General features: G+C 31.6%; 1 long non-coding RNA gene across 1 annotated transcript in view; it reads right to left on the minus strand.

Annotated features, from left to right (window-relative positions):
- The window catches only part of LOC145270647 (uncharacterized), a 109,220-nt gene extending 90,116 nt beyond the window's left edge, over positions 1-19,104 (minus strand). Inside the window, exon 1 of the long non-coding RNA XR_013865489.1 lies at positions 18,907-19,104. This is a non-coding gene — a long non-coding RNA (uncharacterized LOC145270647). The remainder of the gene's footprint in view (positions 1-18,906) is intronic.
- Between the last annotated feature and the right edge of the window lie 578 nt (positions 19,105-19,682).

Genomic DNA, 19,682 nt, shown 5'->3' on the forward strand with positions numbered 1-19,682 from the left:
CAGCTTGAGAAATCTGAAAAAATCCGATTTTGTTTCCCAGGGCATTAGTTATATAAAATTAGTTATATAGAATTAGTTATATAAAAGTAGTTATATAAAATTAGTTATATAAAATTAGTTATATAGGCTTGATTTTTTTTAACTTAATGCAACATTTTAATGCTCCACAAAACTTCATACAGTCTTTTCATAAACGCATGGTGTTTTCTCACTTGCGTTTTTACCTTGAAGCAATCAAGGTGTTTGTTTTAAAGTCGATTTAAATATTGCCTCTCCTTTGCCGTTATATTCTCTTGGTTCTTGCTAGTTTTAAAGTTTTTATTTAAAAAGAAATTGTTCATGGGAGGAGAAACCACTATATAATTAACTAATTACTTCTTAATCATGTTTTCCATGTTAGTCTTAAGTATGAGAATTAAGAGAGGCAGACAGCCAGATATTTTTCCTGTCTCGCTCTCCAATTAAGACTGGGTGAAAACTTTTATCACCTTATTTCCGCAACCTGCAGTAGCACGGCATATTTCTGTTTGTCGATATGTTATCCTGAGATGTACGACTCTACCCCTCACAAAAATTCATACAAATTAACAAAATTGTTACGGGTGTAAAGTTTCAATATATATCAGTAAGGGTGTTATTTTTCCAGTTTAAATCAACTGTCGAAGTTTAGAAATATTTTGAGTTAAACAAAATGGCTGCATGAATGCGCGCAGGCACTTTGTAAACACTGTTTTTTTCATAAAAAATATTTTTATTATGTTTTAAATGACTTTAATACTTTTTTTTGGAAGTATATTCCATAAAGAAAATAAACAACCCACTTTAAAAAGAGAAATTACGCTTTTTTATATTTTATTTGCAGTTTTCTGTTATGGGCGTAAAAAATTCACCCCAAATTCTGACATACCTACTGCAAGTCTATGGGCTTGAAACGCTTGTAGTAGTGAATCCGACGAAGGAGAAAAAACAAAAACAAAAATAGAATACGTAAGAACATTACAAGTAAAATGCTGCAATATTGTGAATTGTGACCAAATTTTATAACTCAGAGCATGTATGTGGGATGTTCTTAGTTTGGTATTCTGAAGTGGTTCGAGTGGAACATTTGGAGAAATCACACACTTCATTTTCGGGATATCTAAGGATTTAGTAAAGCGCTTTGTACCATCGAACGGGGTTAAGCTCACCTCAATTAAGGGGTTAGTTAAGAGAGGTGTTACGTTTTTCCATGGGTTGATTTGGAAGACTGAGGGATTCAGATCTTGAAAGTCCATGTGAATCCGTAAATAGAATTATGAACTTAGCAGATACCTTGGAAAATTGAATGGTGATCACGAAAACTTAAGTCTGTGAATTCTGAAGCTGACGTTCACCCTAAGCTGGCTTTCGAAGAAATTCCATGGGTGTTCAGGTGATTTCTTTTGTTCGTTAGTTAAGCCACTAGCATTTAGACGTCTTATCACTTAGTCACCTAGGTTTTGTCTGACCAGTTAATTGTTGGTAGAAAATGTGCCATATTTATTTATTTATTTATTTATTATTAATGGCATTGTTATTTCTCATCGTCTGACAATATTTAACTTTAAGGGATATAAATTAAATCTCCCCATGTTTTTTGATTCTCTGAGTGTACTGACCTGCAATTGGTTTGATGTAATGTAAACAGGCATCTCAGTGCAAAGCTCTCCACAATATCGTGTTAGACAGGATCCCAACTGATAAAAAGAACGTATGGAATAAACAAGACGGACATAGAAACATTAAAAGAAGAAAATAATCACGAAAAATTCTCAGTTTTGGTAATGCGCAAGGATAATTTTGAGGAGAAATTGCAGATGCTGCAAAGAAACCTTGAAAAAGAACAGCAGAAACTTTTTAACCTACAAAAGAATCGCAAAAAGTTGCAGGTGGAGAAGATACAAAACTCAAAGCCATTGGTAACTGTAACCCAAGCGCCTTCTCAAGGCTTAGCAGAAAGAAGCATTCAAACAATAAAAAAAAACATTTAAGAAATTGTTTGAAAGTAGGCAAGACCCATACGTAGCAATGTTAGCGTTACGGATTAAAAGACAAAACCCCGTCATCAGCCCAGCAGTTGATGAAAAGAACGCTAAGGACAAATCTTCCAAATATCATGCATAACAAAACAATGAAAAAGCATGAAATAAATAAAAAGTCCAAAGAACTATCAGAACTAAAGAAAGATGATACTGTCCGTATTCTTTCACAAGAAAAATGGAACTTAAAAGGTAAGATTGTGAAAAAATTAAAAGAGCCTCGTTCATATCTAATAAAAACAGTACAAGGAAAATATGCACAGCATAACAGATGTCATATTTTAAAAACAAAAGAAAATCAAAACTTTAAAGTCAGACATGACTATGAAAACATATTTAACCAAGAAAATAGTCAAAAACAAATCGTATCAAAAACAAGCTCAGAAAACAAAATAATACCAAATTCCACAAAGAAAGGGTGACCAATTAAACATCCAACCCGATACAGACATTAATGAAAAAATTTAAAAAATAAAAATACTTTTCTTTTTCAGTAAAAAAAAAACGGAGATATTACATATGGAGTAAACACGAGTTATCTTCCTTTGACTTAGCAACTGCCACCATCACTCTTGACTGCAACCTCCCACTACCGTTGAGTGACACTCTGTTTAGTAGTAAACTACTTTGTTTCTATTCAGTATAAATAAGTTCCTCGTTACGATACCACGTGCGTTTCGTCTCTTCAATGAATGTATCACTAACATATTACTATCATGATTCTAACTAATATTCATCTGTATCAACACATAATATAAAAACAACGTCGATTGAGGAATGGAACATCCCCAAAACGAAGAGATCATTAAGAAAGACCACATTGGCTTCTTCGCGGGAATCAACTGAGCCAGATAGCAATTCAGCCATGGAATAAACTGATATCGCATTACGAAGGAGTCGACATCAACAGAAAAAGCTTTTGACATACTATTGATAGAGATGAGAGTATTAACACGTTGCATGACTTCGAGTTATCTCTTATTTGCATCACTTGGATGTCAAAAACGATGATAATAGGATGTATTCAGAAATAATAGATTATAGACGATAATAGCATCGATTCCAAAAGACTTAGAGTAGATTCAGAGTTTGGAAGTGGGGAAGAGAAACAAGTGTGAGGGAATTGTAACGTTGGAAAAGATAAATGCTTTTAATATTTTTAGTGATGTTAATGGGTCAGCAGTTTTTGCTGATTATATTTTTAATTCATTGGCTGGCCGTTTGATTAGCCCATAAAAAAGCGCTATTGAAATGGAAGCAGACGACTTTCGAATTGGAAGAAAGTGAATAAACAAAAAAGCTAACAAACAAATTTAGTTTCAAACTCGCCAAACAGAAAAAGTCACAGAAATGAATCTATGCATGTTATAAAAAGAAATGAAGACACCAATGCATGTTGTCACAAGAAATTGTCATCAAAGCAAATGTTTACTGAAAAAAGATTGTGTGTTAAGGATGGTTTCTCTTGTTGATGTACAAAACGACAGTGCAAACAATTGGTCTCTTTGCACACACAATCGTTTTTTACACAATCCAAGTTGGAGATTCCCACAATAATAAAAACATTTATTTGTGGGCATTCCAAATGAAAACCATGCAAAAGGAACCTGGTGTTGTTGCTGAGCACACTTATACAGACTGCAATACATACACTACACCTTTGTAAACATATTTCTCATATTTTCTTTAAAAAGTAGATTAAAAATTACTGAAAAAGTAGGAACACCACAAAAAACTTTACTGAAAAATGTTTTTTAAAAACCCAAAACTTGTTCATACACCTAATAATTTACAGCTAAAAAGTAAAATATTCATCTTTTCTTGAAGAAAAAAGAAGAAAAAAATTTTGCTAATAAATAATTTGCAAAAAATTTTTTTCCAATCACTTTTTATTATTTTTTTGGTTTATGAAAAGTACCAAATTTTCCGGTTTGTTCATATTGAAATTTGTGTCTGTTACAACGTTCAGATAAAACCAATGATTGCTGGTCTTGCCTGATCTATGCTTGATGGGAATTTCCGAGAATCCAAGTCAAATTATGAAAGAGTACCGAATATTTCTTTCTCGAGCTTCGTCTCATGCATGAGACTGAAAGATGCTTATATCTAACCGTTTGGACAGAGTATGTGAAGCGTTAGGATTGAGTTATGAAAGAAAGATGAAAAAGACAAAAGAAATTAATTTTTTATAAACACAGCTATTAACCCAAGCAGTAAGCACACATGGGAGTAATCAAGTGTCATCTACTAATGTTAATTTACCATCAGATGATTTTCAACATGCATTGGGTGCTCTCATGTTGTCGCCTATCGTCTTAGTGGTGTAATGACATAAATGTTGTTTTACCAGGTACTTCGTTCATGTGTTGAACCTAACACCCCCACTGAAAAATCATACAGTCCGGTGACATTATTGATGAATGAGTGAGCTGACATGTCATTGTTGAAGAAATTTCATTGCTCATTGTAGGCCAACTTGGATTCCAATACCAACTATTTACCCAGTCACAAGGTTAGCTACCTCAGTCATCAATAAATAACCAGACCATACCATTTTTCGATGAGGGTGTTAGTTACATACACATGAATGAATCACATGGTAAAACGACATTCCGCTGCAATGCTAAGACAATAGGCAACATTAGGAATAACTGAGATGAAGGCTTCAAATGCACAAGGATTTGGTTTGGGGCGATTTTCATGAAAAATTTCTAGTGGCATCAAGCCCTGACTGAAGCGATTATTAATAAAACATTTTCAGTGACATGATGTCTTGTCTGGAACGATTTCCATAAAGCATTTCAAGAGGCTTTGTGCCTTGTCTGGAGCGATTTCAATAAAAGCTTTCAAGTGGCTCCATGCTTTGTTTAGAGTAATTTCAAGAAAAACTTCCAAGTGGCTTCATTCCTTGTCTAGAGCGATTTTAAAAAGACATTTCAAGCGGCTTCATGCCCTGTCCAGCGCAATTAAAAAATGAAGTGGCTTCTTGCCTTGTCTGGAATGATTTACATATAAACTTTCAAATGGCTTCATGCCTTGTCTTCAGCGTTTTTCATAAAACGTTTCAAGTGGCTTCATGCATTTTCTGGAGCGATTGTAAGAAAAACTTTCAAGTGACTTTATGTCTTGTCTAGAGCGATTTCCATAAAAAATTTCAAGTGACTTTATACTTTATCTAGAGCGATTTCCATAAATAAAGTCTAGTGGCTTTTTACCTTGTCTGGAGCACTTTCCATAAAACATTTAAAGTTGCTTCATGCCTTGTCTGGAGCGAATTTTACAAACAAATTAAGTTGCTTTACACTTTGTCTGGAGCGAATTTCATATAACATTTACATGCTGTCTCTGGAGCGATTCTTATATAAAATTACTAGTAACTTTATGCCTTGTCTGCAGCGATTTCCATAAAAAAATTCCAAAGCTTTGTTTGAAGCGATTTCTATAAAACATTTCAAGTGGAGCGATAACAAAAAAAGTCAAAGCGGCTTCATGCCTTGTCTGGAGCAATAACAAAGAAATCAAAGTGGCTTCAGCCTTGTCTAGAATGATTCCCATAAAACATTTCAAGTGGTTTACTGCCTTTTTGAGTAATTTCAAAAAACCATTCCAGTGGCTTTATGCCTTGTCTGGAGTGATTTCCATAAGACAATTCAAGTGGCTTCATACCCTGTCCTGAGCGATTTCCATAAAACATTTCAATGGCTTCGTACCTTGTCTGGTGCTATATCTATAAAACATTCCATGTGGCTACATGCTTTGTCTGAAGCGATTTGCATATCAATTTTCTAGTGGCTTTTTAAAAACTTTCAAGTAACGACACTGTGCCTTCTGCCTTAGTAGATATTTCCATCTATCTCATTCAATCCCAGGTCATGCCGGGCCTTCTGCTAGTATATATTTCCATCAGTCTCATTTAATATATTAGATGACGTTATTATTTCAGCACGACCCATATTCCATATGTTAGTTTCTTAATTAACAACTTGTTAGGTGAAAGTACAGAATAGTTTTTAAAATTTCCCCTCCTCGTATTTAGAATGGTATTCTAAATAACGTTAATACTTCAGCAGAATCCATATTCGGTATGTCAAATTTTTACTTCTAATATTGTTAGGTGAAAGTACAGAATAGTTTACAAAGAATACCTTCCTTTCTCCATATTATGACTAGCTTTCTAAAGAATAACGTTATTATTTCAGCATGGTCTGTATCCTGCATGCCATTTTTTTTATTCATTAAATTCTTATGTTTAAGTACAGAATAGTTAAAAACATAGGCTCCCATATTAAGGATGGGTTTCTAAATAATAATGTTATTATTTCAGCACGGTCCATATCATGTATAGCATTTTTTCATTTAATAAATTCTTAAAAGAAAGTACAGATAAGTTAAAAAAATATACTCTCCCCATATTAAGAATGCCTCTCTGAATTATAATGTAATTATTTCAGCGCACTACATATTACGTATGCCATTTTTTATGTATTAAATTGTTAGGTGAAAGTACAGTATAGTGAACAACATATGCTCCCAATAATAAGAATGGTTATCTAAATAATAACCTAATATTTCAGCACGGTCCGTAATCTGTATGTCAGTTTTTTTTTTAGTTTTTTAATTGTAAGATGAAAGGACAGAACAGTTAAAAACACATGCGCTACATATTAAGAATGTTTTTTTCTAGATAATATTATTTCAGCACTGTCCGTAATCCATGGGGATGACAAATATCGAAATGGCAAAAATATTCAACAAAAAATGAACTTCGTGAAGCCATCTTCAGAAACTGGAGCAGGATCCCTCGCACCTTAATGGAAATTCTTATTTCTAGCATGCTTCCCCCCAATTTTTGAAGTCATCAAAATCAGTGGAGGTAGAACTCATTATTAAGTTTGATTGTTGAATGTTTTATACACTTTTTGTACAATTTAATAACATTTTTATCGCTGGTCTTATAATTTCATAAAAATGTAAATCTTAAAAATAAATCTTTAGAATGTAGCTTTTTGTTTCCATAAACTTTTAGATTGTAGTATTGGTACCCTTAAGTTGGAAAAGTTTAAAATCTATCCTTAAAAAAGTATTTTTTAAAGATTTTTAAGTGGTCTTACATTTTTGATCAGCAGTATATATATATATATATATATATATATATATATATATATATAGTATATATATATATATATATATATATATATAGTATATATATATATATATATATATATATATATATATATATATAGACACCAAAATAGTCCACACTTGTAATTTTTTTCCAAAGCTACAAATTTTAGATAAATTAAAGGTAACTGTCTAAATAACCTATACATCATTTGGTTCGCCTTTTATTTCCCTATAAATTTACCTTTTCATATTTGACTTTTAATTGACATATCCTTGTGTTCACGTCAATTTAAAAACATGCTCCCCATATTAAGAATGGTTATCTAAATAATAACCATATTATGTCAGCAAAGTCCATAATCTATATTTCAGTTTTTTGTTTATTAAACTGGTAGGTGAAAGCATAGAATATTTAAAAGATCCTTTCCCCATATTAAAAACAGCTTTCTAAATAATGATATTACTTCAGCACGGTTCGTATTCCATATGTCAGTTTTTATTTATTAAATTGTTGGTTGAAAGTACAGAATAGTTTGAACATATGTTCCACATATTAAGAATGGCTTTCTAAATAATAGCGTTAAGATTTCAGCACGGTCTGTATTATGCATGTCAGTTTTTTATTTATTAAATTCTTACGTGAACGTATAGAATAGTAAAAACATATGCCTCCCATATTAAGAATAGCTTTCTTAATAATAGCATTATTATTTCAACCCGGTCTGTATTCTGTATAAAAAAATAGAGATGATACATGGAAGGAAATTGTCTGCCCTTTTCTCAGCAGTTCAGAGATCTCACCCCCCCATTTGTTTTTCAAGGAGGAGATAATGCCTGGTACTTGGTTACTTGGCTAAGATCAAAGTATAGTATCTGTTCGGATGCTTCACTTCACTTTTTTTAAGTTGGTGGAGAAGTTCTTCATGACTGAGACAATTATTTTAAATTGTTAGGAGAAAATAAAGGATAGTATAAAACATACCCGATCCTCCCCATATTAAGAATGGCTTTCTAAATAATAACATTATTACTTCAGCACAGTTCGTATTCCGTATGTTTGTTTCTTATTTAATAAATTGTTAGATGAAATTACAGAATAGTTGAAAAATACCTTCTCCTCCCTATATTAATAATGGCTTCTTAAATAATATTATTTCAGCACAGTTCGTATTCTGTGTGTTATTTTCCATCTCTTCTGCCTTAAAATATATTTGAAATCAAGTAAATATGAGATCTTAAAAATATATTTGAAATGAAGTAAATATGAAATCTTAAAAATGTATTTGAAATAAAGTAAATATGAAATCTTAAAAATATATTTGAAATCAACAAATAAATATGAAATCTTAAAATATATTTGAACTCAAATAAATATGAAGTCTTAAAAATATATTTGAAATCAAGTAAATATGAAATCTTAAAAATATATTTGAAATCAAGTAAATATGAAATCTTAAAAATGTATTTGACACCAAATGAATATGAAATAGAGGTTTGTATTTGTATTTACAAATAAAAAACCGTGAGTAAAATTTTACGTATTATTTCATTTTTTTAATACAATGACATAACGTTTACTATTGTTTTCTGTATTGTGTGTGCATGCGTGTAAAGTCAAATAATGTCAGCTAGTGGTTAATGTACATTTATAAGTGTAAATTTTGCCAGTGTCTGTACACGATATTCATGTATGTAAACAAAGATATAACTCGCTATAAACCATCCTTCGTGCATGAATATTATTTTCTGATAATTTCAGTGTTATGTGACCGGTAGTTTAAGGGTTTACCTGTTAGATATTCACACACACATGTACGGTTTTAATAATATAGATAAGTGTGTCATGTTTCACAGCAGAATTTCCAAGAAAGGTGGCTGTAGGGATTACATGATAGTAATGTATAGTATATAAGTCATTTCCAACTTATCTTTCAGGTTGATGTTCCCAGGACTTGCTGCTACACTGGATGTTTAATTTTGTTTCGTATGTATTTTCATGAGTCAACAAATTTGACATTCCTGCAAAAGAGGAACCACATATTTCACAAGAATGTGGTTCCTCTCCTGTATGTGTTTTAATATGAGTCAACAAATTTGACTTCTTTGTAAAAGAAGAACCACATATTTAACATGCATGTGGTTTCTCTCCAGTATGTCTTTTCATATGATAGAACAATGTTGACTTCTGTGCAAAAGAAGAACTACAGACTTCACAAGAATGTGGTTTCTCTCCCGTATGTGTTTTCATATGACTCAGCAAACTTACATTCCATACAAGTATGTGTTTTCAAATGACGCAACAATATGGCTTCTGTGCAAAAGAAGAACCACATACTTCACAAGAATGTGGTTTTTCTCCTGTATGTGTTTTCATATGATTGAACAATGTTGACTTCTTTGAAAAAGAACCACATATTTCACCAGAATATGGTTTCTCTCCTATGTGTTTTCATATGTCTCAGCAAACTTACCTTCCATGTAAAAGCTGAACCACATACTTCACAAGAATGTAGTTTCTCTCCTGCATGTGTTCTCATATGATCGAACGTTGACTTCAGTGCAAAAGAAGAATCACATACTTCACAAGAATGTGGTTTCTCTCCTGTATGTATTTTCATATGATTCAGTAAATGTGACTGTTCTCATCTCGTAGCATTAGCGATGTCCGCGTAAAAATCCTATGTAATTTGAAATTTTATTTTCAATATCACTGCAATGTAGATAATCCTAGTATAAATTTTAGGAACTCTTTTGTTTTTCAATGTTATCACAATTTTTGTCTAAACACACACATATATATACAGTGACACCAAAAAAGTCTGCACTTGAATTTTTTTTTAATCTACAAATTTTTAACTAAATTGAATATAACTTCTAGTTAACCAATACATCATTTGATTATCCTTTTATTCCTTTATAATTTTACATTTAATTCGACATTGAAAGTGAAATATAAACAGTTTCCTTAAGCCAGATTACTCTTTATTGTTCTTCTCCATTTATAATTTTCACTTCATCCCATAAGGGTAGATGGTTTCCCTTTTACATCCACATATCTTCTGCCATAGTTTGTTTTTACATCCTCCTACATCATACATTTCAGGTTGATGTTCCCAGGACTTGCTGCTACACTGGATGTTTAATTTTGTTTCGTATGTATTTTCATATGAGTCAACAAATTTGACATTCGTTCAAAAGAGGAACCACATATTTAACAAGAATGTGATTTCTCTCCCGTATGAGTTTTCATATGACTCAGCAAACTTACCTTCCATGCAAAAGAAGAACCACATACTTCACAAGAATGTGGATTCTCTCCCGTATGTGTTGTGATATGATTCAACAAATATGACTCCCGTGTAAAAGAAGAACCACATACTTTACAAGAATGTGGTTTCTCTCCCGTATGTGTTTTCATATGACGCAACAAATGTGCCTTCTGTGCAAAAGAAGAACCACATACTTTACAAGAATGTGGTTTCTCTCCCGTATGTGTTTTAATATGACGCAACAAATGTGCCTTCTGTGCAAAAGAAGAACCACATACTTCACAAGAATGTGGTTTCTCTCCTGTATGTGTTCTAATATGATCGAACAATGTTGACTTAAGTACAAAAGAAGAACCACAGACTTCACAAGAATGTGGTTTCTCTCCCGTATGTGTTTTCATATGTCTCAGCAAACTTACCTTCCATGCAAAAGCAGAACCACATACTTCACAAGAATGTTGTTTCTCTCCTGTATGTGTTCTCATATGATCGAACAATGTTGACCTAAGTACAAAAGAAGAACCACATACTTCACAAGAATGTGGTTTCTCTCCTGTATGTGTTTTCATATGACGCAACAAATGTGACTTCTGTGCAAAAGAAGAACCACAGACTTCACAAGAATATGGTTTCTCTCCCGTATGTATTTTCATATGACGCAACAAATTTGACTTCTGTGCAAAAGAAGAACCACATACTTCACAAGAATGTGGTTTCTCTCCTGTATGTGTTTTCATATGATTCAGTAAATGTGACTTCTGTGCAAAAGAAGGCCCACATACTTCACAAGAATATTGTTTGTCTCCCATGTTTGATTGCATTTTATTCCACAAAACGTATATAGAATTGAGTGTTTGATAACAAGCTGATAAGTTTCAACTGTAGATCATTTAGATGAAGGAATTTAGAATTATTTTCGAACTTTTTAAATTACCAATGAAGAAAGGTCTTTCTCATCCATTATTAGACTTCTTTTCATTGTTGAAAATTCTGGAAATATACAATAAATTTGAAGAAATATAATTCATGTGGTAAAATTGAATTTATTGTTTTTATTTACATTAAACATATCCACAACATTTATTATTAAATTCAAAATAAAATGACTATAGTTTTATACAATACTGGTTTGTTAACAAAATTAACTTGTTTCTATTGTCAAATATTAAACTAAAATTTTCACATTTTTTCATTTTTCAAATTAGAGGATTGATTACTCATATTATTTCATTCTTCAGAATAATGTTCTCATCTCGTAGCATTAGTGATGTCTGCATAAAAATCCTATGTAATTTGAAATTTTATTTTCAATATCACTGCAATGTAGATAATTCTAGTATAAATTTTAGGGACTCTTTTGTTTCTAAATGTTATCACAATTTGTGTCTAAACACACACATATATATCGTGACACCAAAAAAGTCTGCACTTTAATTTTTTTTAAATTTACAAATTTTAACTTAATTGAATATAACTTCTAACAAGCTGATAGGTTTAAACTTTAGATCATTTAAAACTTTCATTGTTGAAAATTCTGGAAATATACAAAAAAAAATTGAAAAAATATAATTCATGTGGTGAAATTGAATTTATTATATTTATTTACATTAAAAATGTCCACATATATTATTAAAATAAAAATAAAATGAGTAGAGTTTTATGCAATATTGGTTAGTTAACAAAATTAACTCGTATCGTCAAATATTAAACAAAATTTTCACATTTCTCCATTTTATAAATAAGAGGATTACTCATATTTCATTCTTCAGAATATTGTTCTCATCTCGTAGCATTAGCGATGTCTGCGTAAAAATCCTATGTAATTTGAAAATTTATTTTCAATCTCATTGAGGATTGAAACTTCAACGTTCATCAGTATTTATCTTACAACTGACTTTTACCAAGTACTCTAACCATACCACCATGGTTTCTTGTAGATAATCCTAGTATAAATTTTAGGAACTCTTTTGTTTCTAAATGTTATCACTATTTTTTACTAAACACACGCATATATATACAGTGACACTAAAAAAGTCTGCACTTGAATTTTTTTTCAAAATCTGCAAATTTTAACTAAATTGAATATAACTTCTAGTTAACCTATAATCATTTGATTCACCTTTTATTCCTTTATAATTTTACATTTTCATATTTTACTTTTAATTGAGATATCCTAGTGTTCGCATCAATTAAAAAAATTAACTTCTAATCAGGAAGGACAAAGAAACTCCGTGCAATTGAAATTTGTTATTTAAATGTAGCTGCAGATCATTAATGCAACACAAATACAACAGGAATACAATGAACAATTAAACTTTAGTAGCATAGCCCTTTTGCAATTTAACATTGAGAGTTGCGTTTTCCTTGAATTAGTCTGTGGCAATATTCCGGTGAAAGGGCATGCCACTTCTCTTCCATTTTTGTCCAAAGCTATTCCAGATTTAAAATTTCATCATCGTGTATCTGTTGCTTAATGTAGTGTAGAAAATGCTCAGTCAACATATTAATGTACTTTGTCGAATTAATTCGACCTTGAAAGTGAAATATATACGGTTTCCTTAAGCCAGATTACTCTTTATTGTTCTTCTCCATTTATAATTCTCACTTCATTCCATAAGGGTAAATGGTTTCCCTTTTACATCCACATATCTTCTGCCATAGCTTGTTTTTACATCTTCCTACATCATACAGATTCTGAAGATTTTTCTTATTATACTTTTAGTGAAAGACATGGAACACATTCGTATAATTTTCCACATTTACATGGAATCTCCTTGTCATAATTTTTATATAAATTGCTTGACACACACAAGATGTTTCTGGAAAGTCGAACCACTCTTGAATACTAACCTGACGTTTTATAAATTACAGACTTTTTCATTTTTTTTCTACCAAGTCCTGCTTATATATATGGTATAAAAGCTGCTATCTATATTACATATTTTCTGCTAAATCCTTTGTACATGATATACAAACTTTTATTCATATAATATAATGGCAATATTCAGAAGCAATTTGACTATCTGGAAACATCTCGTGTCTTGCTCTCTGGTGGAGGGTTTTCTTAAACTTTCCACCTCATTCTAATATGTATTGTTATTATATTGTACATATTGCTTTTGCTCGGGGTTTTAGGAAACATACTGTTAGTTTTTTTTCATTATATAGATTGTGAGAATTAAAGTTTTTATACTGGCTACATATTTAAAGTTATATAGAGCGTTATTAGAGTTTTAATGATGCCCTATGTGGCATGACATGACTTGGAAAATAAAAGAGACACCAGTTTAATTGGTGTCACATGTTGAATGTGCACACATGCAAACATATGCATGACAGCTGGTAACAAATCCACTGAAGGATGGAGTAAAGTTGTCAGAATTTATATCCTCAGTGGGAAAAATCAATTACTTGACATGCACAGCTGTCAAAAGTGAGCGCACCGGCAAAATTCAGGTCACATATACAGCCTACAGAAAAAGGCAAAAAAAAACACTGAAGGATGGGGGGAAGGTTGTCAGAATTGATATCGTCAGTATTAAAAAGTAAACTATTTACCCTCGTGTTTCTGCTAAAAAATATAAATATACAAATTTTGAAGCTCATTATTTGTCTCTCTTTTTTTTTTACAAAGGCATCACCACATTATCAAGGCCCAGAGGCCACTCAAGGATAAGGGTTAAAGAGTGTACAGTAGAAGTTGGTCAATATAGTAATCATTAGTAATGAAAATTAGGTAAATTTAATAACTTATTTACTTTAGACTTCGAGTTTCTTAACAAAAATTGATTTTGAGTTGTATTATTATCTTGTTCTTTTGTCAGTAGCATGCTATTGTTATAATGGAGTAGTTATTTTCACATTTTGTGCAGGGACTCAATTAAGAATTGAAAAAGGCATTAGGGTCAGTAATAAGATCGATAAGAGAAAAATAGTGTCGTTGCAACAGATTTTCATGCCAAAACATTTTAAAGCTTATTATTTTTTTTATCTCTCTTTCATGTTTCTCAACAAAAATTGATTTGGAGTTGTATTATCTTTTTCTTTTGTCAGTAGCATACTATTGTTATAATGGAGCATCTATTTTCAAATTTTGTGCAGGTATTTACTTCACTGTTGAAAAAAGCATTGAAGTCAGTAACAAGATGGATAAGAGGGGAATCTCTTTTTAAGAAAATATTGTTGTTTGAAAATAAGACATTGGTAAAATGAGGTGGATTAATGTCTAATGGTATTTCAGGGTGACCATAGTGGATGAGGAAAAATGTCACTAACCACAAGGGGCCAAGTCAGACACTTCATGAACAGACTCATGTAAAACAATGAAAGTTTAACATGCATAGACTTGAGGAGGTCCCTGCGATGAAGCATGAGCCACAAGATCTATCAGAAGGCCCTAGCAAAAGTTAAATGAAATATCTGGCTCGACATAAGGCAGGAGTATAAAGAAAAGCCCATGGAGACTTGTCACATGAGACAGTGAATTCTAGTTGAGACTATGGGTCCAGCCAGTCCTAAAAGATAAAGAGACAGACGTAAAAGAGGAAACCAATTAGAGAGTAAGGGACTAGTATATAACGGGGGTGCTCCATACCCATGAACTTGCTTACATCCTCCCAGATGATTATCATAGGTAACATTTGAAACGTATCCAAATTTCATAACAAACAGATGATTATCATAGGTAACATTTGAAACGTATCCAAATTTCATAACAAATACATGGCTAGGGATGTAAAAAATAGATGCACAGGTTATTTTACTTATAGTCGAAAAAAATAAAAGTTAATACAAATAACAAGAGGGGGATAAAGGCTCCTTATTTAATTTCCATGGACACCAGGTTACCTTCCGTCATAACCAGAAGAAAAATAAAAGTCCACAACTTGACGCTTGACAAGTAAGTCATGTGTATGTCGGTTTCTATTTTCCCCACAGTAAGAGCCACATTACACACTCTCATCTCTATAAATGATCAGTGAGATTCGAAACCAACATCCCAGTGACTGTGCCAGTTGCTTTATTACTGAGCCATGACCCAAAATGTTAGAATGAGACTTTGTCTTTCTATATTACAATCCTTTCAGCAGATAAATATAAATTAGCAAATTATGGTTTAACTAACAATTTCTTGGGTAAATTCGATACATTGCTCTCAAAAACTTAGAACTCTAAAATTAAAACTATAGAGTGTCGAGTTTTGGATTGTGATGTTTTGACATGTCAAAATGTAATGTGCAAAACTAGACACTCTATTGTCAAAACTTCCAAATCAAAAATTCAACACTCTTTCCAGCTGACTTGCACACAACTATTTACGTAGCACTCCTTTATCCTACTTGTTCTCCTGTTTGTTTCACAAATGTCTTTATCCACCCATTTTATTTGCATAGAAATAGTGACAGTCTCTGTTGCACAAGTGACCGTCTATTAGAGAATAGCAAGGCCGAAGCAGTAAATTTTCTGTTGATCTGTCTACCTACCGTTTTATCTAATTATCTGTGTATCTATCTATATATCTGTCTAAATAATTATCTATCACGCGATGTGTGGACAACAGAAATTTGAAGTCATATTTGACAACATATCAAACTCTGTGACAAAGTGGTTTTGTACGAGAAGATGCTAACGGTGACCAGACATGACATGTTATGTGTCCTAGTTTGTGCAAGCATAGTAGAAGCTGGATTAGAGAGGCCTAGAAAGACAGATGGGCTTAAATGGGTCACTCCCATGAAGGAGAAGTCTCAAAATAGAAGCATAGAAGACCTCAACACCACATTCCAAAGATATAAAATCCTACACCATCTTGGTTCGTCTTGAAGTGTTTCTTTTAAACAGACTCCATATCCCCAAGGACGGTTGACGAACATACCAGAAACAGCAGAACAAGGTATGACGTCATCATGTTATGTTTATATGTATATATGTTAACACGCAATCACACAGCAACACCTAGATGAATGATGGGCTTCTACAACAGACATTAAAAATCTGATGACAATAGTCCGTTACACAACAAACACAACATACATAGTAACACGTCAACAATAAAACCAACTGCTATTTAAACCTTTCTTTTTTGTTACACAACTAACACTTTGAAGCACACACACATACTAGCCAAGTAAGTTGATTTTCCTTACACAAATTCATTACATCCACTTATGAAAGACCCATTAATATAACTCTGACCGTTTTCATCTATCACAGTTAATGTTCAATAAAATACAAAATAGTTTAATTTTATGTCATCTTCACTTTTCAACACGGAATTAAAGTTAAAGTGTACGATCACAATCTGCGAGGAAAAATAAAATCAAGTTTTCAACATAATAAATACATGTAAAGATAAAAAAATTGTGATTTGTTCGTATCATTCGGATTATTTGGACTATTGTTCTCATCTTAAGTGTTATTTTTACAATGTTTGCACAATAAATAACACTCAAGATGAGAACAGTAGTTTTAATAATTTAAAAAATACAAAGATTCATTCCTCATCAAAAAATTCAGAACCGTAATATTGTAACTTGTTTAAAAATCATGATTTTTAAAAAATTTAGTCAAAGTTATTTGTAAGGTTTGTTGAATGTATTTTTAGAGAACTTAAAAATACAACATAAGTTTCTTTCATTTCAATATTCTTTAAACAAATGAACAGAAAATTTGATAACTGCATTTCCAAATAAATTAACAGGAAACACTTTGGTATACTCATGTGTGTACACAGTTTCTAATACATCGATCCCCATATTGAAACCACTCAATGAGAATACAAACATTTAATTAAAGAAATCAGAAAACAACAACTGAATTTCATACAATTATATCAAAGAATTACATTGTTATAGGCGATATTCGTTTTCACCATACCCAAAAACCTACAGAAGTCGTCATGTGAAAGGTGATTGTTAAAGTGAAAAGTAAGAAACAATTTACAAAAACGGCTTTCAGGCAGCAACAAAAAAAAGAATATCACCATATGGCCAGAAAATAGGTGCACATTTTACATTAAATTCATATAGAAAAGTGATCCCCCACTTTTTAAAAAAGTAATTTTCTCATACCATAAAAACTAATTCTTTGTGCCACTTTGAAGAATATCTTTACAGCCCCCCTAATTTCAATGACAACTTCTATTAGTTTTCGGGGGTGGTGAAAATGAATATATAATTTAAAAGTGGCGCAGAGAAATAGTTTTCATAATATAAAAAATTACTTTTCAAAAAGTGGGGGATCATTTTTCTTTATAAATTTCATGTAAAATGATCACACACTTTATGGCTACCGAGTGCGAGGGGGCATCTTTTTGTTTTTTTGACTAACATTTTTTTGATTTCATGTTTCAGTAAAGATACGAGGACATTAAAGAACAAAAATAAAGAAAACATTGTGATTCATGTCATTCCTTATGTTAACAATGGTTACCATTTCTGCGTGTGTAAACACACATATTTTCACTGTAAAGAAGTAGTTTCCCAAATATTAAGCAAAGTAATTCCTTATGTTATCGATGCTCGCCAATTCTGTACGCGCAAATGCATAAAGAATTGGCTCCCACTGATAACAAAGAATTACATTGCTTAATATCTGAAAAATTATTTGTTTGTGGCAAATTTAAATGCGATATTTGTTTTCAGCATACCTGAAAAACTATAGCAATCGTCATGTTAAAGGTTATTGTTAAGGTGGAAAGTAAATAACAATTTACCAAAACGGCTTTCAGGCTAAGCCCCCCCATCACTACGTGGTCAGTAATTGGATGCTCATTTTACATTAAATTTATATAGAAAAGTGACTCCACTTTGAAAAGTAATTTCCTCATATCATGAAAACTAATTATTTGCGCCACTTTTGAAGTATATATTCGTTTTCAGCACAACCGAAAACCTACGCAAGTCGTCATTGAAAGTTTTTTTTTTGGGGGGGGAAAGATTGTAGTCATTGACTTTTTTTTTAATTTATAAAAAAAAAATTTCTTTGGAATGACGACTTTTGAAAGTTTTCGGGGGTGCTGAAAACGGATATATACTTTTAAAGTGGCACAGAGAAACATTGTTCATCATATAAAAAAAATTGCATTTTCAAAAAGTGGGGGATCACTTTTCATTATAAATTTAATGTAAAATGAGAACCAACTTTATGGCCACGTAGTAAGGCGGGCATTTTTTTTTTTTTTTCAGCCAAAAGTTTTTTTTTTTTTCTGATTTCATGTTTCAATAAAGACAGGGAAATTAAAGAACAAAAATCAAGAAAAATGTTATCAATTCTGTACGTGAAAACGCATACAGAATTGGCCACCACTGATAACATAAAGAATTACGTATCGACCATTTTTTTATGTTTAAGTCAGTATTGAAAACAAAATCTGATAGATTAGTGACGATTCCATAATAATCCGATGAAAAAATGATGAAAATAAAAAAAATACACATACGTGCACCATGTATTACGTTTTTGTTTTATAATCTGCTTTCGATTAACTTTATCTGCTTTTATAAAGGAAACGATTTTTCAAATGTGATTGACTTTACAAGCTCAACTTAACACTCAAGATGACGAACGGAAGAGCAAGTTCGCGGAAAACAAAATTGAAGAGGAAAAATAAAAATAGAAATTATTTCGTAATAGAGCCGATCTATTTGGTGAATATCACGGATAAAATTAGTATTATTTTATTTAACATTTTAATATTTACATGAGAGAGAACAGATTACAAGTTTCATCTTTATTAATTCTCTAATTCGACGCACGTGCAATTTAATGGCAGACACTGATAGTTTTTAAAGCCGCCTTTTCGTATATTTATTTATTTGTTTTATTGAACATAATTTTGAAAGCCATCATTTTTTTTATTGTGTTTGAAACATAATACCAGAAACATTTAATTAAAGAGATTAAATGTAAAAAGAGAACAGATTACAAGTTTCATCTTTATTCATTCTCTAATTCGTTGCACGTGCAATTTAATGGCGGAAGCTGTAGGCACCGCCAAAAATGGCCGCGAAATCAAGTTGTTGTTGTTTTTTAAAACGAAATTACATTTATAAAAATCCATTATTTCTGAGTAACTTTTTTTTTCCCAGAAGGATAAAACCCTGAATTTTATCATATAGAAAACAGAAAAATGTAAAACTTTTTCTATTATTTTTAATTAAATTTTAAATGTTAAATTTTCCCAAAAAGTTAACAATTGACATTTTTTGTCTTGCACAAAAAACGTACATAA

Source organism: Euprymna scolopes, chromosome 46, assembly GCF_053919585.1.
Source record: "Euprymna scolopes isolate OS-2025 chromosome 46, ASM5391958v1, whole genome shotgun sequence".
In the NCBI taxonomy this organism is placed as follows: domain Eukaryota; kingdom Metazoa; phylum Mollusca; class Cephalopoda; order Sepiida; family Sepiolidae; genus Euprymna; species Euprymna scolopes.